Here is a 25,584-nt window from a genome sequence, read left to right on the forward strand (position 1 = left end):
AGATCAATTGAGTAGCCCTATGGAAAAAATGTATCTTGACACTTATTTAACCCTATTGATGAAAAAGTCAGTTCTGTATGGGTTTCAGATCTATATGCAAAAGTAAAATAATAAAACTTGGAGAAAGAGGAGAATATCCTCATGACTTTGGAATAAATTAGATAAATAGGACATATTAAACACTAACAATAAAAGTAAAAATATAAAAATATAAAAATTGTACTACATCAAAATTAAGGGCTTTTATTCATCAAAAGATGCTGTTAATAGAGTCCAAGTGCACCACTATTTACATTAGCCCCTAACTGAAAACTACCCAAATACCCACAAATAGTAGAATAAATAAAATACATAATTTTATATCACAGAATGAATGCTATACAACAACAAGAGTGACCATTCTACAATGAAATACAATGATATGGAATCATAAACATAATTTTGAGAATAGTGCATAATCCTCTATTTATATAAAGTACATCTTGTAAAACTAAATACCATTGGAAGGCAAGATAATGCTTACTGTTAAAGGCAGTGACTGCAACAGAGATGACTTTGACTTCCCCATTGGCAGTAGTACTGTTTCTTGATGTGGGTGCTTGTAAAAATGTATTATGCTGTATATCTGTGATTTGACCACTTTTCTGTTGGTATAATGCACTTAAATAAAAACATTTAAAACAATAAGGCAAGGGTCTTAGGCTTTGTTCAAACTACTATCTCTAGAAAGCCTTGGCCTTTAGGAAGTAAGTTAAGGAAATTTAATTAGGATTTTGATTTAAATTCCAAACAGAAACATCTTTAGCAGCATGTTCATAAGTGTGTTGAGATTTCCTATCACCCTTTCTCAATCTTCACCTTGGCTTGACTCAGTGCTGGTTCTTCATTTTCTCTTTGTTTAACTTACCTCTCTTTGTCTCTACTATTATTTCTACCTTCAAAGGAAAAGTATGTGGAGCCAGAAAAGAGATTTGAGTTCATATCTGAAAGATAGAACTTACAGTTGAAGTGTGATTCTGTGACTTCTACAATGAATACAGGATACAGTTGGGTGCAAAATACTTAAGGAATGATCAAGTTCTACAGAATGCTTCCATCCTGCTTTGTTTTTTTTATTTTTTTGTTTGTTTTTTTAAAGATTTTATTTATTTATTTGAGAGAGAAGGAGATAGAGAGAGAGCATGAGAGCGGGGAGGGTCAGAGGGAGAAGCAGACTCCCTGCTGAGCAGGGAGCCCCATGCGGTACTCAATCCCAGGACTCCAGGATCATGACCTGAGCCGAAGGCAGTCGCTTAACCAACTGAGCCACCCAGGCGCCCCCCTGCTGTTTTTTAAACAGTGGTTTTTGTTGTTGTTGTTATTTATTTATTTACTTACTTATTTATTTTATTTTGGGTGGGAAGGGCAGAAGGAGAGAGGTGAAGAGAGAATCTGAAGCAGACTCCCCACCCAGCACAGAGCCCATCATGGGGCTCGATCTCACAACCCTGAGATCATGACTTGAGCTGAAATCAAGAGTCAAAGGCTTAACTGACTGAGCCACTGGGGCACCCCTGATTCTGTCCTGTTTTAAATGAGATGTTCAAGGGCAGCACAGCATGATGATTAGCTAGCTGCATGCACTCTGGAACCCACTACCTGAGTAGTGAGTCAATGAATTCTCATTCTTTTATCTACAGAGTGGGAGTAATTCTAGTATTTATGTCCTACTGTTGTGAGGTTTAAGTGAAATAAAGCCTCTAGAGTCCTGTGCACATACAATTTCAAGTAAGTATATTCAGTAAATACCATTATTATTATTTTTTCAATACTGGTGGGATATAATAAAAGCAGCAATTTAGGGCTGGCTTTACTGGTCCATAATTTTCTGGCAATGTGAACTTGTATATTTAACTACATGAAGCTTCATATTTTTTTCTGCAAAATGGGAGAGATAAACGGAGAGATAAACCAAAATGAGATAAAGTATGTGAAAAAATCTAGCTTAGTCTTTGGTCACATGATAAATCTGTACTTTGTATAATAAATGCAAATTCAACTAGGTTAGTAGGGAATATAATCAGTGTTAGTCTGTGAATTAATATAAATTTTAAAGCTCTATTCATACATTAGTACTGAATGTTACTATGTAATAACATATATAAAAGAGAGGGAAAAATTCTTCCACTGACATAAGAGACTTTTAAGACAAGCATACCAATTATACCTAAGACACATAGTCTCTAAGTCTTAGAAATGAAAATGCTATATAAATCTAAAGGTTTATGGTTAAGATAAATTTTCTTTGTCACATAGCAAGGCCAAAAAGATGGTTCTAAAAGAAAAGGAAGATGCCCAGTGATGAGGACTTCTCCTACTTGTCTTTGAGTTCCTCAAACATGAGATGACCCTACATGCACTATGGGAGGGATACAAGCATTTATCAGATCAAAACCAAACCAGTCAGCATCCCCCTTGCCCCCTTAAGAAAATAAATTAAAAACAATTTTTTAAAATAAAGGAAAAATTATGGTAGCGATTCCATAATTTTTTCCTTTATTATTTCTATAATATAATTGCTCTTTGGGGATTACTGCAGTTAAAGTGAGGTGAGCATTTTGTTTTATTCCATCTAGACTATCTTCCCCTCTCAGTTTTCTGGGCATGTGTATCAGTGTTCAGAAGAAAGCAAGGGCTATTCTTGCAGAAGGGCTTGCCTTTGGAGAGAGTGTCAGGAAGGATGAGTCACTCTTAGAATTGATTCCAGATAATCTGTTGCCAAGCTATATTTGCTAATGCAGTTGTCTAAATCCTGGTGTCCATGGAACATAGAGGAAGGCAAATTTGTCCTTGTCATTACATGGCCAAAGGCCTCCTTTGAAAGATAGAAGAAAATTAATTAGACTGCAAATTCATCCATAAAATGAAAAGACAGTTTACCTGAGCAAAGAGATCTGGAAGAGGAAGACTCATTTTATTAGGAAGCTCTTAGTGTTCTGCTCAAGTAGCATACATCTGTGCAGAAGATATAATTATTTGTCATTATTATTCCCAATCCTGCAGTTAGTCAAGGAAAAACTAATATTAATACTTCATTATTACTGACTATACATATAATGCTCACTCAATGGCAACATTACTGCACTCAGAGATCTTAAAAGACTCACAAAAGCATTTAAATAAAATAAAAATTGAGCCAGCTAGATTCTGGATCTCAAAAAGTAAATATAATCATTGCTGCATAAAGTGATTGAAAACTAAATCAGTAAAGAAATGCCTTACCATTTCAACCATCATGATAGATATATATGATTAAACAGTTAAAACTGATCTGTTGAGAGTACTTAAAATTTCTATATGCTTTTGCTATTTTAAAGCAAAAATTTTTTAACGAATACAGGACGTGAAGACATTTTTTTACCTATAAAAGTCTATATTTCTGACTGTTGAGCAGTATGATTTTTTTTAAATGATAAAAATGAATTCTATAAAAGTGAGACTAGATGAACTTAAAGATTCCTAAATATTTTGCCAAAGGGATAAATGGCCCTTCTGGTATACGCTGTTTGCAGAACTTGGACGACTGAAGAAAAGATACAACTAACCTTACCTCCCACTGGGATGATAATAAAGGTTTGGACATAATATACTTAAGAGAAAACTAGATTTAACTTATGGCAAGTAATTTTGTCCTCTTTAATTCATGATATACAGATAGAAGAAGAGCAATAGAGATTGGGTGTTGTATGCTTCATAGGCACCATTCCATTAAATGGGTCATAGAAAAGGTATTGTGTTTTCTTCATATTAGTAAGTGTTAAATATAAACATCACAATTAGAAAAATAAGGAAATCTAATATCTATTATATCAAAATTTAATCCAGTAAAAAATGAGGAAGTGATAACCAAATCACATAATAAATTCTGTGTATGGGGGATGAGGGCTGGGAGAACAGGTAGATCTTAAGGAAATCTCTACACACACCACTCCACTACCAGTGCTCTCAGTTCCACCTGATTAGAATAAAGACCACAAAAACAATGTCAGCAAAATGGATTCAGCTTGATGGATACAAAATGGCTCCATGAACACATCAAAAAAGACATTTAAAAAACTTTGCTTTGAGAGATGAATTAAATCTGTATAATTTTATGTTCTTTATTTTTTTCTTACTGCACTAAAATTTTCCACTATCTCTTTTTTATAGCCAGCATTTCTAGTGTTTGCAAAGAAAGCATTTAGTTTTTATTTACTTAATAAAAGCTCAATAGGCAAGATAAACATTAAATCCATTCTTGAAGGAAATGAATTTGGCAAGAAAAGAGGGCAGTGTTCTTAGAACAGAACTAATTCTCAAAACAGGACAGGGAAAGTATGGGTAGAATAAAGCCAGATAAATAAAAGTGTTGAAAAAACTATATAGCTGTAATTTCTTAGAATCTGCTATGCACTGCGCACTGTGTAAGGCTCAGTGGAGAATACAAATAAAATATAATGTAATTTGCTGTCAATGAGTTTTAAATCTCATTGGAAAGACTAATATATGCCACTTTTCAATTGTGCAGAGAGATTTAGTAGTGTCATGATTAATGAATTATAGTTTTTACCTCAATAATTTAAAATTATGTTTAAAGTTAAGTTAGCACTATAGTAGAAGACCTGAGTGTCCCTTTAGGAACTACTATATTAGAGGGAATTCCCATTACTAATACTACCACCCCCACGACCACCATACCACTTACTGGGTGCCTACAATTTGCCAGGCACTGTTTTAGTTCCTTTACATTCATTAGCCCGTTTAACTCATGAAACAACCCGACTGTGTGTGGTATTCATAATTACTACTCCTGTTCCAGAGATAAGGAATCCAGGTTACTGAGATATTAAAGTAACTCTCCCAGTTTCTGAAAACCTTCAGTCTACTGCTTGAAAGGCAAAGGCTGAAGGATGTCAAGTTCCCACAATAGGGAAAACTAAATATTTTGAAGTGTCTCTGACATTATAGATACTAGATAAAAGAATTTTAAAAAATCTTTTTAAGTGCAATTCTGGACTTCTAGGAATTTAGGGAAACCTTAACCAGTGAAAAGAAACTTTTCTGATCAGCAGTGGAGTATATGAGAATAAGGAGTAAACTATAATTCTTCTAACAGTTGACTTCTTAAGAGAAACAATGGGAAAAGAAGATAAAGAAATCATTATTGTCAAAGTGCTAGGGAGGTGCGAGATAAGGTGGTGATAGGGAGTGTTGATCTAGAATTGTGTGCCTACAACAATTACTTTTAAGAGTAAGAGTGAAAAACTGTTTCGGATACACAAAAGCTAAATTTGCTACCAACAGGCGGTCACTAAAGTAGCTTCTAAAGAATGTACTTTTACTTTTAAAAGGATGTACTTTTAAAAAAGGAAAATTATCCCAAAGTAGATGTTTAGGCTTCAAGACAGAAGAATGAGCACAGACACTGGTAAGCAGAAAATACATCTACACGAACTTCATCTATATGGGAAAAAAATCTATTTTTAAAAAATCAAAGATACTCTGTAGCTCCATCCACATTGTTGCAAATGAGAAGATTTCATTCTTTTTTATGGCTAATATTCCATGATACACACACACACATACACACACACACACCACTTCTTTATCCATTCATCAGTCTATGAACACTTCAGCTGTTTCCATAATTTGGCTATTGTTGATAATGCTGCTATAAACATCAGGGTGCATGTATTCCTTTTAACTAGCATTTTTGTATTCTTTGGGTAAATACCTACTAGTGCAATTGCTGGATCATAAGGTAGTTCTATTTTTAACTTTTTGAGGAACGTCCATACTGTTTTCCAGGGTGGCTGCACCAGTTTGCATTCTCACCAATAGTGCAAGAGAATTACCCTTTTTCTGCATCCTCACCAACACCTGTTGTTTTTTGTGTTGTTGATTTTAGCCATTCTGACAGGTGTGGGATGCTATCTTATTGTGGACAAATACCATATCATTTCACTCATATGGAATTGAAGAAACTAAACAAATGAGCAAAGGGGGAAAAATAGAGAGGCAAACCAAGAAACACTCTTAACTATAGAGAACAAACTGATGGTCACCATCGAGGAGGGGGGATGGGTTAAATAGGTGATGGGGATTAAGGAGGACAGTTGTGATGAGCACTGGGTGTTGTATGTAAGTGTTGAATCACTAAATTGTACACCTGAAACTAATATTATACTATATGTTAACTGGAATTTAAATATAAATTTTTTTTAAAAATGAAAAAAAAAAGTCAAAGAGAAGAAAAGCTAAAAAGATGCCAAATAGCATAAAGTAAGACTGTAGGCATGAGTTAAAAATATAATAGTAATGAAAAAATAAATGTAAATATGCTCTATTTAGCAGCCAACAGATCAGTATTATAATGTTACATGGAAAATGGTCCGATTATATTCTGTTTACAAGAAATATACTGAAGCTATGAGGACATGAGAGTTTGAAAATATCAGAAGAAAATCTGTATTAGCTATGTTAGTATAAAAGGGTCTTTAAAGGACACATTATTTTAGAAACAAAGTCCTATTTAATAATAGATCAATCAATAAGAAAATTATGTAAATTTAAATTTGTATGTTCATACCAAAATAGTCTTAAAATATAGAAAGTTGGGGTGTCTGGGTGACTCAGTTGGCTAAGTGGCCGACTATTGATTTGGGCTCAGGTCATGATCCCAGGGTCCTGGGATCACACCCTGCATGGGAGTCCATGCTCAGCAGGAAGTCTGCTTCAGGATTCTCTGTCTCTCCCTCTACCCCTCCCCCTGCTTACACACACTCTCTCTATAACATAAGTCTTTTTTTTAAATTAAAGATTTTATTTATTTATTTTAGAGAGACAGAGTGAGCAGGGGAATGGGCAGAGGAAGAGGAAGAAAGAGAGAATCCCAAGCAGACTCTTCACTGAGTGTGGAGTCAACGCAGGGCTTGATCTCTCCCCCAGATCATGACCTGAGCTGAAATTAAGAGTCAGACACTTAACAAACTGAGCCACCCAGGCACCCAATAAATAAATCTTTAAAAAAATATATAGAAAGTCAAAATTGTTAGATCTGATTAGAATAAATTGGCAAAACATTTAGTATCATGGGAAATTTTCAAACCTTATCTTTCCATTTTTGTTAAGACAAATAGACAATCAGATAAAAAGTTGGACAAGGTATGCAATATTTGAAGAATACAATTTACTTGATTTAATGGGTATATATTTGAAGCCTGCACCCAAGAATCAAGAATGCACATTGTTTTCAAGGACACATTGAATATTTATAAAATCTGACCATATAGGCCAGAAAGAGAATCTGAAACTTTAAAATGTTTTTAGAGTATCTAATGAAACATTTTCTAAACATAATGCAATTAAGTTATAAAATAACAAAATGATAAATCTAAAAGCCTTATATGTTAGAAGGTTTAGAAATACTTCTAAATATTTCTAACAAAAAGAAGAAATCATAATGAAAAGTAAATATATGTACAAATGAACATGACATAACTTTAGAGGATAAAGTGGGTATGATAGTTTTGAGGGGATTTAGTTTTAAGTGCTTATACTGAAAGAAAAGGAAGCTTATAAAATGTGAGGTAAGCATCTAATTGAAGAAATTAGAAAGTGAATAAAGAATCACGCTAAAGGAAATAAAAGCAAAGAGGTAATAAAAATAAGAACAGATAAAAGCATTCAAAAACCAGAATTCATAATGTATGGGGATTAACATAAGAATAAAAAAAAAACATTAAAAAAAAAAAACCACCAGAATTCAATTCTTTGAAAACACTGAAAAGCAGACAAATATATGAAGATTGATCTAGAAAATAGGAGAGAAGTCACAAATAAGCAATATTAGAAATTCAAAAGAGGACACAAATACAGATAGATTCTAAATATGAAGGGTAAGAATAACTTCACATTAATACAATAGAAGTATTAAAGAAACAACAAATTCTAGAAGCCGAGACTCATCAACTTTTCTCTTTGTACTAATTAATATCATGGTTATCCTAAAGGAGTGGAACACTCTGTTTGCCAGAGAATTTAAATTTATGTTTGCCTCTATTAGCAAAAGCAGATGTGTGAATTAGTTATATAAGCATGGACTTAGGGATTTAAATTAAATTTTTAGCATTATCCAATTCAGTGTTTTAGAGATGTGGTTTTCACTGGATCATGGATCCTTATTAGAAGGTCCTATTGTTCCATTTGATCTACTGGAGTTATGGGTATAAAGATCTCCCCAAGGTATAAGGGGCTGAAATGTAGAAAGCTCTCTTCTTAAATGTTTCAAAAGCCAGACATCTTATTTTTCCCTCCAATATTCTCTTTCCAAATCCTGTAAGGAAATGACAGAGAAGTAGGGACATTACTGGAAGAAGCTTCTGCCAATTCACTAGGAAAGAATGAAAAAAAAAGTTGCAACTCATCTTCTTCGTGAAATTTTATTTTTTGAAAAATCATGGTCGGGGGGGCGCCTGGGTGGCTTAGTTGATTATGCATCTGCCTTTGGCTCAGGTCATGATCTGGGCTCAGCCAGGGGTCTGCTTCTCCCTCTGCCCCTCACCCTGTTCTCGTGCTCTCTCTTTCTCTCAAATAAATAAAATATTTAAAAATAAATCATGGCCAAAAATAGAAAATAAGTTGTTGGAGATAAGCTCTCATATATGTTCATGGAAATATCCCCAACTTGACAAAAGTGGACCAATAACAAATAATACATACATTTTACATTTGTCAGAAGTTTAGGGTCTGGAGTTAGACAAAATGATTTCTGTAAGCTTTGCTTTATCACTGATTGTTTAAATGCTTATTTTATAAAGTAGGGTTAATAATGGTATTCTGTCATAGAAGACTGATAAATAATATACCTAAAGTATTTATCATAGTGTTTGGTACATGGTAAGCACTCAACATATGTTAGCTACTTATATTGTAGAGAAAATATTTTATATTTACCTATATTAAACATGTTTTAATATTTTTTATTTTTTCTAAAATAGTGCAGATTTGCCAATTGCCCTTTACTCTAAGATTGTGCTCTTTCTCTTGGCTGCTCAATGTTCCCTTGTGTGTTAAATGATGGGGATAGCAGTACTTAGTGGCAGTTATTATTTTTTTCTAATATTCTTAACTGACAAAAGTAAATATTGAGGTAAGAAGAGAAATAAGAGAAAGAAAGACAGGGCCATTACCATTATTATGATGCCCTAGAATTTGTATAAGGACAAAATTTCAAAATGTAAAAAGATTGAAAGCATCAAGGGTGCTAGGAAAGGTTGGAGGATAAAACATTAGAAAAGAGTAATTTTACCAATAGATTTTTCTAAAATTACTCTCAGAATTTCAAACATATAAAAGCTCTAGTTAATCCTTCCCTTTCAGTTGATGAATCTGATAATGTAAAAATTGTAGAAAAATAAACCCAGCGTTCTGCACCTAAATTTTTATAGAAGGCTTTCATGTGAATCCATTAGAATTTAGGAAAACACTATGCATAGATTGCATTTTCTTTTTTTTTTTTTAAAGATTTTATTTATTTATTTATTTGAGAGAGAGAGAATGAGAGACAGAGAGTACAAGAGGGAAGAGGGTCAGAGGGAGAAGCAGACTCCCTGCCGAGCAGGGAGCCCGATGCGGGACTCGATCCCGGGACTCCAGGATCATGACCTGAGCCGAAGGCAGTTGCTTAACCAACTGAGCCACCCAGGCGCCCCTAGCTTGCATTTTCTAATTAAGCAACACCTTCAATAAAGCCACCAGTGGCTTATTAGTTGGATTAATTAGAACAGCTGCTGCCCCTTCATTTTACCAAATGTTAAAGGTTCTCCATGGGCTTGATGGATCATATGGGTAATTAAGCAAAAAAAAAAAATATTAAATAATTATAACTTTCCTATATTGTTTAGTGTAAACAGATACTCTAATTATATATAGGCACTTTTTTAGTTATTTACAAAAAAAAAAGACCCATAATTTTATGTAGTCCTATAGGTATATCTATGTTCCATGGGATTTAGTTGACTCTTAAATTACATGACAATTAAATTTTATTTGAGATTAAAAAAATTGTAGTTCACCTATGTGTGTTGCTTTAGATGACTTTTTCCCATACTCAATTCATTGCTAACATTTAAAAAAATTGATTCAACAAACGAAATGTACTAACTAATACATGTAAAATTCTAACATTTCTGTGGGGAAATACCAACATAAGTAAGACATGGTCAGTGAGCTTAAAAAGCATTTAATAGGATAAAGTCAAGGCAAATTTGAGGAGTCAAAATAAAATTGTTGGAGCATTCTTTGATTCCCTAGAGTTTATTATGTAATAGGTCCAAAATGTAGACATGAAGATGACAGCAGTAGCAAAAATTGATCACATTTTCTTTTATTGTGACCAGAGTGTAGTCAAAAGCAGGTCATATATATTTACATCCTTAAAGGAGCTTTCCTACTGTGATCCACAGTATTTCTAAAGCTACAGGGCTTGTCTTCAATCCATCTTGATACTTTGGGATAAACTTGCCTCACTATGATGGTCCCCTGCTTATCACTTTCCTAAAATGGTGATTATCCTCTACATTACCAATATTCTTTTATTTTTTTTAGGAATTTCATTCTGCTACTTCTTATTAAAATTGAAGTTTGAATTTTATCTTTTCCATTTCCATTGTGTCTTTTGTCAGTATCAGAGAAATTTCTTAGTTGTGCCAAACTGATATTCTGTTATTAAATATTATCCCAATATTAAATAATTTAGTCATTAATCATAAGATAAATTTGGATGGTTCTTTGAATGTTTGAAATAACTTCCCAAATTGGTCTATTAAATATAAATTGGGGAATTTCATGTTCAATGTTCAAGTTATACTTACTAATAAAAAATATTTAATATGTTCCTAAGAGGAAAAAAAGCTTTTGATGCCTTTAAATATTCTTTCCATCAGAAAGCCTATTCAGAAACAGTTTATAAGATGCAAATCTCAAGAGCAGGGAAAATGGAAGAGCTGCTTAGTCTTCCCTGGAGATATGATTATAAAATGAAAATGAATTTGACACTCAGCAAAAAATGTCTAAATCCGTTGAGATTTGAAGAAGAAAGAAAACAACAAACCAAAGAAAGATGTGGCATTCTATACTTTCTTTGAAAATTATAACACCAGTTTTCTAAACATGTTAAAAGGGATGGCATAAAAGGAATCAAACTCTTGAATTTAACGAAAATAGGAAAGAAGCTTTATGGCAATGACAGTTGCCAGAAGTAAGAAAAAAAGTTACTCTTCTATGTCTTTCTACTTACACCTTGAAGTAGGTTCTTCTAAAAATTCCAAGTAGATTTCTGACTCTGAGAACACTTTTCAATAATATATATCCAAGATAGTTCCCTTATGTATTTTACATGTATAAAATGTATGGGATCTTATTACAAAGTTCTCCTGTAAGAATTTTATAAGATTTCCCAAATTATAGTTAGTAATTAGATGTGGCTGTTTTAAAACATGTCCACAGATTCTTTGATACTCTTCTCAATAGGTGAAGCTTATTCATCTCTATTTGAATGTGAACTGCACTTAGTAGCTCACCTCTAGGGAACAGAATACAGCAGAAGTTAGAGGATATCACTGTTGACATTACATTTTGAAAAGACAATGATCTTTGTCTTCACTGTGTTTCCTCCTTCTCTCTGCTTCAATTCATATGCTCTGAAGAAGCCAGCTGCCTTGTTCTAAGGGGGGGGGGATGAGAGGGGTAGGAGGGTGTTGGCTGCCATGTTGTGAGGATATTCAAGTAGCCAAAGTAAAGGCCACATGGTAAACCTGTCAGAGGCAGATTTTTCTAGATTTGCTAACACTTATGTGAATCAGCTTGGAAGTAAATCTTTGGTCCGACCATGAGATGATAGCATTCCTGTTTGAGAGCTTGACTACAACCTCAAGAGACACTCTAAGCTAGAATCACCCAGCTTGCTATGTTATTACACAATAGTAATTAATATGCTGAAAGATTAAAGTAATAAATGTGACATAACTTTTTGTTTCACAGATTTATGAGTTTTTTTTTTTAAATGTAGCTCTCAAGTAATATACTTGAATAATACAATTATTTCTTGTTGGAAATTTTTTATGGTTAGCTGGTTTTTACTAGATAGAATTTAATTAGTATTGACTACAAAAACATTTTTCTTGGTTAACATTTGTAGAAAATCACCCCTGACATATAGTGGTGGCCCCTGAATTATTAGCAGTAACTTCCAAATTAGCTAAACTTAAAAGAAATATATGTAATCATCTTCTTTTATTTGATTCAAGTGTTACCATATTTGTTTAATGTTTGATAACTATCAAAGAAAACTAATACAACATTAAGAGAGTGGGATATTTGAGTTCAAATTTCCTGTCAAGTGTGACTTGATGTAGATCTGCATTATGAACCAGTAGGATATAATTTTAATTAAATTTAATTTAAGTGTTTTCTCTACATAAGAGTCACTGGAAAAAAGTAACTTTAGGCAATTTTTATTGTAAAGCAAAAATCCCTTGCAACTTACAGAAATAAGCAGTCCACAGGCAGCTGAATGAACAAACACACCAAAAGAGTCAAAGATCCTTCAATATAAATTTAAGAACATATTATTATGGACAGTGAATTAAAGGAGTTATGTAGTTATTAAATATTTAAATAGGAATATTAAGGGCCTTTTTAAACTTTTCTTTAATTATAAAAGACCAGAGGGAGATTAGAAGTCTTAATTAAATATAAAGTCAATAATCAAGTTAAAAAATAATGCATTTAAACAAACAGCATCAACTGCTTTTATTTACTAAGATTTTGATTCTAGTTAACACCATCTCTCATACTATTAATGATGCTATATTATGAATGTCACTTTACATATTAGATGACATTACTAAGGGCACAAGGATAGTGCCTGGCACAGAGTAGATGGTTATATTTGTTACTAACTTACATGACTGGCATGTATCTTTTAGGAAATTCTTCACACATTTCTTAATGTAAAAATTATACTATGTTACACTTTTAATAGTTTCATTTCTATCTTTGTCTTCTCCTAAAACTGGTAACATTGAGGACAAGAACTTTGTCTTATACTTCATTTTTTTTTTTTCCCTCTTCATACTGTTTGGTACATTACTGAACCATGGAGGGCATGTGGATAGGTCTGATGTTATTCTGATGTTCCTTCCACTTTTCATAAGGAATCTCTTCCCCCTAACTGCCCTTGAGATGGTTTCCTTGGTTCTAAGATTTGGGAGTTTTACTATTACATGCCGGGGTGTTGGCCTGTTTTCTTTGATCTTGGGAGGAGTCCTCTCTGCCTCTAGGACATAAATGTTTGTTTCATTCCCCAGATTAGTGAAGTTCTCAGCTACGATTTGCTCAAATATATCTTCTACTCCTCTCTCTCTTCCCACCCCCTCAGGGATTCCAATAATTCTGACATTGGAACATTTCATGGTGTCACTTATTTCTCTGTTTCTATTTTCATGAATTCTGAGTTGTTTTTCCCTGGCCTCTCTTTTCCCTTTTTGTCTATTAATTGGTCTTCTAGGTCACTAATTTGTTCTTCTGCCTTGCTTACCCTCGCTGTTAGATTATCTAGATTAGATTGGATCTCATTGATAACATTTTTAAATTCTACCAATTCAGCTTTCATTTCTGCCCTTAGAGACTCTATGTTGCCATTAATTGATTTCTCCATTCTAGCTATTGTCTTCACAATTGCTACCCTGAATTCCATCTCCGACATCTTGGTTATATTGCATCCATTTGTAAATCTGTGGCATAAATCATAGTCTCTGAGTCTTTCCTATTTTGGGGGTTCTTCCTCCTAGTCATTCTGTTGATGGGTGTTTGAGGGAATGTATAGAGTCCAAATTATTGACCACAACCCAAGCAAGATGCACCTGTTTTCTTGGGACCTTAGGGTTGCTGGCCTCTTGTTTTCCCAGCCTGTCTTCTGCAGGAGGGGCCTGCCGTGCTATTACCCAGGCAACCCTGTTTGGGCAGAGTTGCCCTGCCCCCTGTGGTGGGGGGCGGGCTCAGTGAAAACCGGTTTTTGGGGGCTTTTGTTCTCTGGTGGCTTTCCCTGGTGGCTTTCCTCATCTCTTCAGAGAGTCAGAGCAGAAGAGACCGTTTCCAACCCTCTGCCTCTGAGCAGAGAGATCGCAGTCTGTTCTTCAGTGAGCTCTCCAGGCCACACTACCTCTGTTTCTTTCTGTGCTGCTAAAAACTGCAGCGTCCTGGGTTGTGCTCCCCTCCGCAGTGCTCCCAGTCCTCACCTTCAGGTTGGGGTATGTCTCTGCCCTTTGTATTTCTAAAACCTCCAGCCACCCCTAGTTTGCACTTGCAGCCCCACCACTCCGATTTCAGTCTGGGGGGCTGCCCTATAGTCTTTTCCCCATTGCTATTGGTCTGTGAGTCTGTGTCTCATCCTCAGCACAGGAGGCTGCCGCTCACCAGCGGTGTAGGATCCCAATGGCTTGGCTCCCTCCCCCTTCCGTTTATCTTCCAATATGTGCCTGTGGAATCATGGCTCCCCCCTTCATACCTCAAAACCAACCGCCTGTGATATTCTGTTTGTAGAGATCCAGATCTATCTTACATCTCAGGCTGATTTCATGGGTGTTCAGAGTGGTCTGGTAGATATTCAGCTCAATTCCAGGGACCAGTTGGAATAGGGTTCCCTACTCCTCTGCCCTCTTTTCCCCCCTCCACTACATTCATTTTTTAAAATTGTCATGGTAGGTTTTTGCAAGAGTGGAGATAAATATATGGTCAACCTACCATACTTATAAGACATTTCCTACTAATTCCTGCCGAGAACATCAGTCCTAATTTGTTATAATACATCTGACTTCCCCATTATGCAAGTAATTCTGCTCCAAAAATGACACATGAATTCTTCCTATTCTGAGCTCTGATGTTGTCATTATCTTTCTCAGAACTAACAACTAATTGTTTATATGGAAACAGCTTATTTAAAATCACAGATCCCAAATTACAAGTAACATTTCTGAATATATTGTCTACATACTTTATTCTCCAATACACCATATTATATATCTTATTATACTATATAGCTTAGTATATCTTACAAAATAGTTTAGTATATCTTACTGTATAGCTTAATGTATCTCTAAATGGATATCTGACTGCTTTCTCAGTGACTTTATATGTTTTTTCTTCTTTCCATTTAAAATCATGATATCTCCTTTCACCTATTAAAGAAAAAATGTTAATAATATGTATTTTCATTTGACACTCAAATATTACCTAATTCATTAAAACTTTCTGGTTTGCATATCTACTTGCATTCTCTTTCAAAACTGGAAAGATTTTTTTTTGTTATTAGCTTGTGTAATTTTTCAGGAAATTGTGCCACTTATTTAAAAAACTCAGATATGATTGACATATAACATTAAATTACTTTCAGGTGTACAACATGGTGATTCAATATTTGTATATACTGTGAAATGATTACTACAGTAAGTCTAGTTAACATTCATTACCATATATAGTTACACAAATATTTTTCTGGAGAACTTTTAAGATCTGTTCTCTTATTAACGTCCAAATATGCAATTCAGTATTATTAACTGTAGTCACCATGCTGTGCATTATACCTTTAAAAGTTATTCATCTCATAACTGGAGATTTGTACCTTTTGACCCCCTTCACCCATTTCACCCACTACCCACCCCTACCCCCTGCCTCAGGCAACCTCCAATCTACACTCTGTAGCTCTGCAACTATGGACTTATTTTTGTTTGTTTGTTTAAGGATTCCACATATAAGTGAGATCACATGGTATTTGTCTTTGTCTTGACTTATTTCACTTATCGTAATGCCCTCAAGGTCCATACATGTTGTCACAAATGGCAAGATTCCATTCTTTTTTAATGCCTGGATAACATTCTATTATATATGTATCTACCATTTTTTCTTTACCTATTTATCTATTGATGGACACTTAGGTTGTCCCATATATAAGCTATTGTAAATATGCTGCAATAAACATGGAGGTATACGTGTCATTTTGAGTTAGTGTTTCCTTTTTTCAGACAAATTCTAGGAGTGAAATCGCTGGATCATATGGCAATTCTATTTTTAATTTTTTGAGGAATCTCCATACTGTTTTCCACAGTAGCAGTACCAGTTTACATTCCCAACAGTTCACAAGGGTTCCCTCTTCTCCACATTCTTACCAACTTTTGTTACTTCTTGTCTTTTTGATACTAGCCATTCTAACAGGTGTGAAGTAATATCTCATTGTGATTTTAATTTGGATTCTCCGATTATTAGTGATGTTGAACATCTTTTCATGTACCTGCTGGCCATCTGTATGTTCTTTTTGAAAAAAAAAAAAAATGTCCATTCGGATCCTCTGCCCTTTTTTTTTTTTTTTTTTTTGAGAGAGAGAGTGTGTGCACACGTGAGCATGGGTGGGGAAGGGGGAGGGGTAGAAGCAGAGGCAGAGAGAATCTTAAGCAGGCCCCATGCCCAAAATCAAGAGTTGGATGATTAACCAAGTGAACCACCCAGACGCCCGCCCAACTCATTTTCTAATTGGATTGTTTTGTTATTGAGTTGTATGAGTTCTTTACATATTGTGGATATTAACCCCTATCAGACATATTATTTGAAAGTATTTTTTCTCATTTAACAGGTTGCTTTTTCATCTTGTTGGTGGTTTTCTTTGCTGTGCAAATTTTTAATTGGATGTTGTCCCACTTGTTAATTTTTTATTGCTTTGGCTTTTGGCATCAAATCCCACCCTCACAAATCATCGTCAAGAGCAATCCCAAGATTACTATCTATGTTTTCTTCTAGGAGTTTTATGGCTTCAGATTTTACACTCAAGTTTTTAATCCATTTTGAGTTGACTTCTGTGTATGTTAAAGATGATTTCCATTTTCATTCTTTTGTATGTGGCTTCCTGTGTTCCTTTTTATAATCTACTTTGTGTCTCAGAATGATATGATAATTCTATACCCAAATCTTTCATCATTAGGAATTTTGTATTTTTAGCCTAACTCTGATCAGAGTCAGAATTCAATGCTTATTTATTGAATTGGATTGAAATGGCAAAATTCCACATATAAAATATAATTTTTGAAAGTCATGGAATTTTTTTACCTTGTCAAATAGATTTAGTTAATTCATGTCCCTTATAGTGAACTATTAATTCAGAAGTTTTTATTTAAACTACATAAGTCCATAAAAATGATTACTCTTTTCATAGGATGCTTACATAGATTACCTCTCTCCCCAGTAAAAACTCAATAGCTACTAAACTAAAAATAGTATCATTGTGTACCTAACAATCAGTATGGTTTCAAATCAGTTACAAAAAACAGATAAAAATAAATCCATTCTAGGATTTACTAGGCTAAATCCAAATTAATTTGCTTCGGGTGTATAAAGATTATTGGAGATTGCTTGTGTTGAAAAAGCCAAAAGAGAACTAGAGAGATGGGGTATTTTGAAAATGTGTGAAAGCAAAAAAGGAAATGTTATGAACAATGTTTTCCTTAATTTATATATAAATATATTGATAAAATGGAGATTAAGTTATAATTGAAAAGATTAATATATTTACAGTTTTTGTTTTTCAATTGAAATGTAGTCAATATGTTACTTTCGTGTGTACAACACAGTGACTTGATAATTATATACTTTACAAAATGCTCACCATGCTAAGCAACTGTCACCATACAAAATTATTACATTATTGACTATATTTCCTGTGCTGTACTTATCCCCTTGACTTATTTATTTTATAACTGGAAATTTATACCTCTTATACCTTTACCTATTTTTTTTATTCCCTTACCCATCTCCCTTATAGCAACCACCAATTTGTTCTCTGTAGTTATAAGTCTCTTTTTGTTTTTTCCTTTGTTTCTTAGACTCTACATATAACTGAAATCATATGGTATTTGTCTTTCTCTGACTCACTTTACTTAGCATAATGCCCTCTAAGTCCACCCATGTTATTGTGAATAATAAGATTTCATTCCATTTTATGGCTAAGTACCACTCCATTGTGCATATTTATAACATCTTTTTTATTCATCTATCAATGGACTACTAGGTTGTTTCCTTATCTTGGCTATTGTAAATAAGGCTGCAATAACATGAGATACATTTATCTTTTCAAATTAGTGTTTTCATTTTCTTCAGATAAATACCCAGAAGTGGAATTATTGGGTCATATGGAATTTCCATTTTTAATTTTTTGAGGGAATTCCACATTGTTTTCCATAATGGCTGTACCAATTTACAATCCCACAGTTTATGAGGGTTCCATAATCCTCCATATTCTCACCCATTCTTGTTATTTCTTATCTTTTTGATACTAACCATTCTGACCTGCATGCAATGGTATCTCATTGTGGTTTTGATTTGCATTTCCCTGATGATGAGTGATATTGAGCATCTTTTCATGTCTGTTGGCTATTTGTATATCTTCTTTGGAAAAATGTCTATTCAGATCCTCTGTACATTTTTAATCAGATTGCTTTTTGGTGTTCAGTTGCATAAGTTCTTTATATATTTTGGGTATTAGCCCATTATCAAATATATCATTTGCAAATATCTTCTCCCTTTTTTATTTTATTCACTGTGCAAATGCTTTTTAGTTTGATGTAGTTCCAATTGTTTAATTTTCCTTTTTTTTTTCTTTATCTAGGGAGACATATCCAGAAAATATTGCTAAGGCTGATGTCCAAGAGATTGTTGTATGTTTTCTTTTAGGAGTTTTATGGTTTCAGGTCTTATATTTAAGGTCTTTAGTATATTTTGAGTTTATTTTTGTATATAGTGTGAGAAAGTAGTCCAGTTTTATTCTTTTGCAAGTAACTGTGCTGTTTTCCCAACACCATTTATTGAGGAGACTCTTTTCCATACTGTATATTTTTGTCTCTTTTGTTGTATATTAATTGACTATATAAATGTAGATTTATTTCTGGCCCATTCTGTTTCTTTATTCTGTTTCATTGATCTATATGCAGATTTTAACTACTGAGTATGATGTAGCTGTGGGCTTGTCATATATGAACTTTCTTATGAGGTATGTTCCCACTATACCCACTTTGTTGAGGGTTTTTATCATGAATAGATGTTGAATTTTGTCAAATGTTTTTCTGCATCTATTGAGAAGATCGTATGGTTTTTAACTTTCATTTTGTTAATGTGGTGTATTATGTTGATCTGTGAATATTAAATCATCCTTGTGTCTCTGGAGCAAATCTTGATTGTGGTGAATGATCCTTTCAGTGTATTTTTTAATTTGGTTTGGTAACAGTCATTGAGAATTTTTGCATCTGTGTTCATCAAGGATATTGGTTTACAATTATTCTTTGTGGTGTCTTTGTTTGGTTTTGGTATCAGGGTAATTCTGGCCTCCTAAATGAATTTGGAAGAATTCTTTCCTCTTCTATTTTTTAGAATAGTTTGAAAAGGATATGTTTTAACTCTTCTTTATGTATTTGGTCAAATTCACCTGTGAAGCCATCTGGTCCTGGACTATTATTTTTTGGAATTTTTAAAAAAATTTATTACCAATTCAATTTTGTTACTAGTAATTAGTCCATTTGAATTTTCTATTTCTTTTTGATTCAGTCTTGGAACACTATGTTTCCAGGAATTCCATTTCTTTTAAGTTTTCCAATCGTTGGCCTATTATTTTTCATAGTAGTTCCCTAAAACCTATTGTATTTCTGTGCTACTTGTTGTAAATTCTCCTCTCTCATTTCTGATTTTATCTATTTGAATCATCTCTCTCTCTTTTTTTTTCTAGTAAGTTTGGCTAAGGGCTTATCAATTTTATCTTTTCAAAGAGTGAGCACTCAGTTTCACTGATATTTTCTATTTTTTGCTTTGTTTTATTTTGTTTTTGTCTGTATTTTATTTACCCCCATTTCCATTCTGATTTTTATTATTTCCTTTCTTCTATTAACTTTGGTTTTGTTTGTTCTTCTTTTTCTAGTTCCTTTTGGTGTAAGGCTAAATTGTTTGAGATTTTTTTTTCTTCTTGAGGTAGGCCTGTATTGCTATAAGCTTCCCTCTTAGAACTGTTTTTGCTTCATCCCAAAGATTTTGGACCATTGTGTTTTCATTTATCTCCATGTTTTGTTTTTTTTTAATTTCTGCTTTGGTTTTTTTGTTGACCAGTTGGTTGTTTAACTTCCACATGTTTGTGTTTTTTTTTCTATTTTTTAACTTGTAATTTATCTCATAATTTCTGGTTTCAAAGTATTGTGGTCAGAAAAGATGCATGGCATGATTTCAATTATTTTATTGGGACTTGTTTTACGACCTAACATGTGATTACCATTCCAGATTGTCAATTGATTCTTCTGCATCCTCTAATATGCTATTAATTCCCTTTAACTTATTTTTCATTTTAGTTATTGTATTCTTCAATTTTGGCAGGTTCTTTTTTATATTTTCTATCTCTTTGTTGAAATTTTCACTGATTTTATCCACTTTTCTCTCAAGTTCAGTTAAGTATCTTCATGAGCACTACTTTAAATTCTTTATCAGATAGATTGCTTATCTCCATTCTGTTTAGCTCTTTTTCTGGGATTTTGTCTTTTTCTTTCATTTGGGTATTTCTCTATCTCCTCATTTTGTTTGACTCTCTGTGTTTTTTACTATGTATTGGGTAGGTCAGCTACATCCATAGTCTTGAAAGTAGTGGCCTTTTTTTAGAAGATGTCCTTTGGTGCCCAGTCCTGTGATGCCCCTAGTCATGAGAACCAGACATTCCAGAGGTGTCCCCTGTGTGCACTCTGTGTGTTCTACTGTTCTGGCTGAGCTGCAACTGCTACATGACCTCTGGTGGGCAGGGCCGGCCCTTAGTCCAGCTGCCTACAATGATCAGCCTTGACTACTACAGGCACACTGGTGGGCAGGGCTTGCCCCTAGTAAGGCTGATAGAAAGACCTCACTGCAGCCACTGCAGGTGCACTGCTAGGTGGGGCTAGCTCCTGCGGCAGCTGAGTGAGAGGCCCAACTGTGGCTACTGTAGGCAGGCAGCTGTTTGGGGCTGGTTCCCTAATCCCAAGGCAGAAGTTGCTCTGGAGGTGCACTATGCTGTCTGCCAGATATGGCCAGGGAGTAGTCACTCCAGGGGCATGCTCATCCCAAATGAGACTACCTCCCAGTGTGGCCAGGTGGGAGCCACATGTGAGGGGCACTTACTGGGGAAGATGGGTTCAGTGGGGTGGATCCACAGTGGAACACCTTGGTTGTTAGTGCTAGCAAGGTAGATGGAGAGTGTCAGAACTGTTTCCCGCAAGTGTCTAACTAGCTAGGCTGAAAGAGGGCAAGAAAAATGGTACCCACTAGCGCCTCCATTCCTAGAGAAAGCTTCTGCAGATCCTGTCCCTCTGGCACATGTTCTAAAATTAGTCAATCTTCACATATACCATAGATGCTTTTCAAACTGCTTCTTCCAAACTGGGTCTTGGTCCAAGAGATATATCATGCTTGCTCTTTAAGAGTGGAGATTCAGTTTCCTTTAACCCCCTGGTTCTTCCAGGGTTAAGTCTTGCCAATTTTCCAAGCTGTTGGAGCTAAGCCCCACCAGTTTTCAAAGCAAGACTGTATGGGGGCTTGTCTTCCTAGTGCAGGCTCCCAGGGCCAAGGTACCTGATTTGAGGCCTGATCCCCTTCTCAGGGAGTGCTTCCATGCTTGTGATAGCCCTTCTACTTGTGGGTTGCTGCCACGCTGGGTGGGGGTTTGGTTTCCTATCACAGCTCTTCCCTTCCTACCCTTCGTGGTATAGGCTTTTTTCTTTTTTCTTCTAATGACTTGATGAATGGAAGATTGGCTCTGCTAGTCTCAGGTCATTTTTAGGGTGGCTTACATTACATGTAGCTGTGACTTGAGTATGTCTGTGGAAAAAGGTGAGCTCAGGAGCCTCCTCCACCATCTTCCTAATGTGTTTACAGTTTTGGGGTGCCTGGGTGGCTCAGTCAGTTAGGCAACTGCCTTTGGCTCAGGTCATGATCTCAGAGTCCTGGGACCAAGCTCCAGTCAGGTACTGTGCTCAGTAGGGAGTCTGCTTCTCCCTCTTTCCCTCCCCCCTATTTGTGTTCTCTCTCTTGCTCATTCTCTCTCTCTCAAATGAGTGAATAAATAAAATCTTTTAAAAATATAAAATGTTTATAGTTTTAAGCAGTGAGAAGCAAAATAATAAACATGATGATTCTCAGCTTGAAAAGTATATCACATTTCTCCATAAGGTGACCTCCAGACCAGCTTGATATGCCACCTCATTTTGATTTGTTAAAGTGTGACTAATAATGTGTCTTAAAAGGTTTATTTGATATTTTCTTAGTATACTAAGGCTTGACATTTAGTGGAAATTGGGTTTTGATATATTTGCATTTGAGTCAGAATTTGGCAATTGTGTTCCCTCATATTTATTTTTAGATCTCTAATATTTGAATTTACATAAGGGTGGAAAACACACCTGTTGAAAAGGAACTAGAATTAAGATCCCACTTTTTTCTATTCATATTCCAGACTATTTTTATTAAAAAAATTCTAACATGTCCCTTTAATCAGTGTGGCTTGAATCCATATTGTGAGAAAAACAACTGTGGTTTCTGAGAAAACTCTCCAGAAAAATTCTATGGTATGAGTACTTGTGGCATATTTCAATATCTTTCTCTCCATCTGTGAATAAAAACAATAATAGAAACAATAAAAATTAATAAACCAAATTATGCAAATTTCATGTTTAAAATTCAAACAGAGCTGAGACTGGTCAAACCACAGTGGAAAAAGGAGAGAGGAATGTCAAGGGTTCCTAGAGACAACGAATCTTAGAAAATGATCCCAGTATACACTCTGGTTATGAAAGGTTTACTCTGAGAGCTGTAACAATATCTTGCATTTATCACAACTATGGCGAGAGCTAAGGTGAGCAAGAATGAGCAAGAATGAGATGGAGAAGAATCAGAGTGTTAGGGAGGAGAGAGGAGGTACACGGGGTATGGAGAGAGCCTACTCTTAGTAGACATTCCAAATATCACAAGTCATACATGCCTGTTGTAAAGCTCAGGGATTTGCCTTGAGTAGCATAAATCATGCCCCTTTAGTGAGGCTGTTGAGACACTTGGGGATGACAGTGCTAGTGGCAAAAACTAATCCTGGATGTGGTTAGAGTCAGAGAATAAAGGAGGTGGGCTAAATACTACCTCTTTGGCAGCCAGGAAAACAAGAATCTTCTTTAGGAAACCTGAAAGGTTAATCAGGACTTTCCTTCATTGACGTACAGCCATACCCTGTAAAGGAAAATCTAATTTATTTAAAGATGAGTAACAAAAAGAAAGAAGAAAAGGAAGAATAAGAAGAGGAAAGAGAAGAGGAAGGATGAGAAGAAGGGTAAGAAGAAAGGAAAAGGAAGGAGGAGAAGAAGAACTGGTACTTCATCCATAGTAGAAAGAATGAAAAAAAAATCTTTTTTTAAAATGTTTTTAAAAACCATTTATTAGAAAATACATTGTTCAAAATAGAAAAAAATATATACCTTTTCTACACAAATTAAAAAAATAAACAGTTGCTTCTGAGAAGATGAGCACAAAGCACAAACTCAGGAGTTTAAGGAAGAAATCATGAGACAATGAAATGAGCTGTGACTAGTCTAAATATACCAATCAAAACTGTGAATGGTCTAAAAATACCAATTAAAAGATTGATTTTCAGGTCCAAATATGTATCTCTAGAAGAAACCCACTTTAAGTATAAACTCAGATTAAAAGTAAAGAAATAGAGAAAGATATACCATGTTAATAGTAACCAAGAGACAACTGGAATACCTATATTAATTTTATATAAAGCAGGCTTCAGAATAAGGAAGATTATTAAGAATAAAGAGGGGTATTACACAATGGTAAAGAAGTCAATTCTCCAGACACCTGGGTGGCTCAGTTGGTTAAACATCCAACTCTTGATTTGGGCTCAGGTCATGATCTCAGGGTCATGAGACAGAGACCTGCATCGGGCTCCACACTGGGTATGGGACTGGCTTAAGATTCTCACTCTCCCTCTGCCCATCCCCCAACACCCACTCCCCAGTGCTCACAGCTCACGTGTGTATATGCACACACGCATGCTCTCGCTCACAAAAAAAGTCAATTCTCCAAAAAGTCATAATATTCATAAATGCACCCAACAAGAGGACATCAAAATAAATGAGGTAAAATCTGATGGAGAAATAAGCAGATCTTTTATTATAGCTGAAGAGTTCAACACTCATCTTTCTGTAATTGATAAATCAATCAGGCAGACAAACAGTAAGAATACAACTGATGTGAACATCACTATCAGTCTACTTGATCTAATTCACAGGCATAGAAGAGTCTATTCAGCAGCAGAATAAACATTCTTCTCAAGCTTACATAAAATATTCATCAAGATAGACTACATTCTGGGCTATAAAACATAGCTGAGCAAATTTAAAAGAATAGAAATACAAAGCATGTTTTCACACCATACTGGAATTAAACTAAAACCAGTAACAGGAAAATATCCAAGTATCTGCAGATAAATAACACATGGTTCAGAAAAATTTTTAGATATTTTAAATTATAATAAAATGCAAATACAACTTATCAAAATTTGTGGAATGCAGTGAACAAAGTGCTTGGAGCAAAATGTATAATATTAAATGTATGTATTAGAAAATAAAGATCTAAATCAATAACATGAATGTTCATCTTAGGAAATTTTTAGAAAAGAGCAATTTAAACCTAAATGAAGCAGAAAAAAAGAAATAAAAATTAGAGCAAATCAATGAAGTTGAAAACAGTAAAAAAAGAAAATAAAACCAAAAGATGGCTATTTGAAAAATCCATAAAATTGATAAATATCTACCTAGTCTAACCAAGAAAAAAAAGAATAAAGACACAAATTATTAATACCATAGTGGAATTTATTTTATATATATATTTATATATATTATATTAATATATAATATTTATATTATATATTTTATTATATATTAATATATAATATTTATATTATATATTTTATTATATATAATATATAATATAAAATTGGAAAAGGAATTGTTAAGGGTATTAAAAGGTTAATAAAGATATCCAAAGAGCAACTCTATGCCCGCAAATTTGTCAACTTAGATCAAATGGACCAATTCCTTTAGAAGATACAAACTGTCCAAACTCAAAACAAGGAGAAATAGGAGACATGAATAGCCCCATAATCAATAATTAATAACCTCCTAAAAAGAAAGCACCAGGCCCAGAAGGTTTCAGTGGTAAATTTTACCATACATTTAAGAGAGAAATGATACCAGTTCCCCACAATCTTACACTTCTTAACTCATCATATGAGACCAGCATTTCCTTGATATCAAAACCAGTAAAAAGGCATTACAACAAAGGAAAACTACAGACCAATATCCCTTATGACCATAGGTGCAAAATCCCCAACAAAATATTAGCAAATCAAATAGAACAATATATTAAAAGAATTATGCACCATGGCCAAGTGGGATTTATTCCAGG

General features: G+C 34.4%; 1 non-coding gene across 1 annotated transcript; it reads left to right on the plus strand.

Moving 5' to 3' along the window:
- Positions 1-2,330: 2,330 nt before the first annotated feature.
- On the plus strand, positions 2,331-2,413 carry LOC118010961. Its single transcript, XR_004679375.1, has one exon. It is a non-coding gene; the product is annotated as a small nucleolar RNA Z195/SNORD33/SNORD32 family (small nucleolar RNA).
- The last annotated feature ends 23,171 nt before the right edge of the window (positions 2,414-25,584 follow it).

The sequence above is a fragment of the Mirounga leonina genome, unplaced genomic scaffold (assembly GCF_011800145.1).
Source record: "Mirounga leonina isolate KUSES-001 unplaced genomic scaffold, KU_Mleo_1.0 Mir_129, whole genome shotgun sequence".
Lineage (NCBI taxonomy): Eukaryota > Metazoa > Chordata > Mammalia > Carnivora > Phocidae > Mirounga > Mirounga leonina.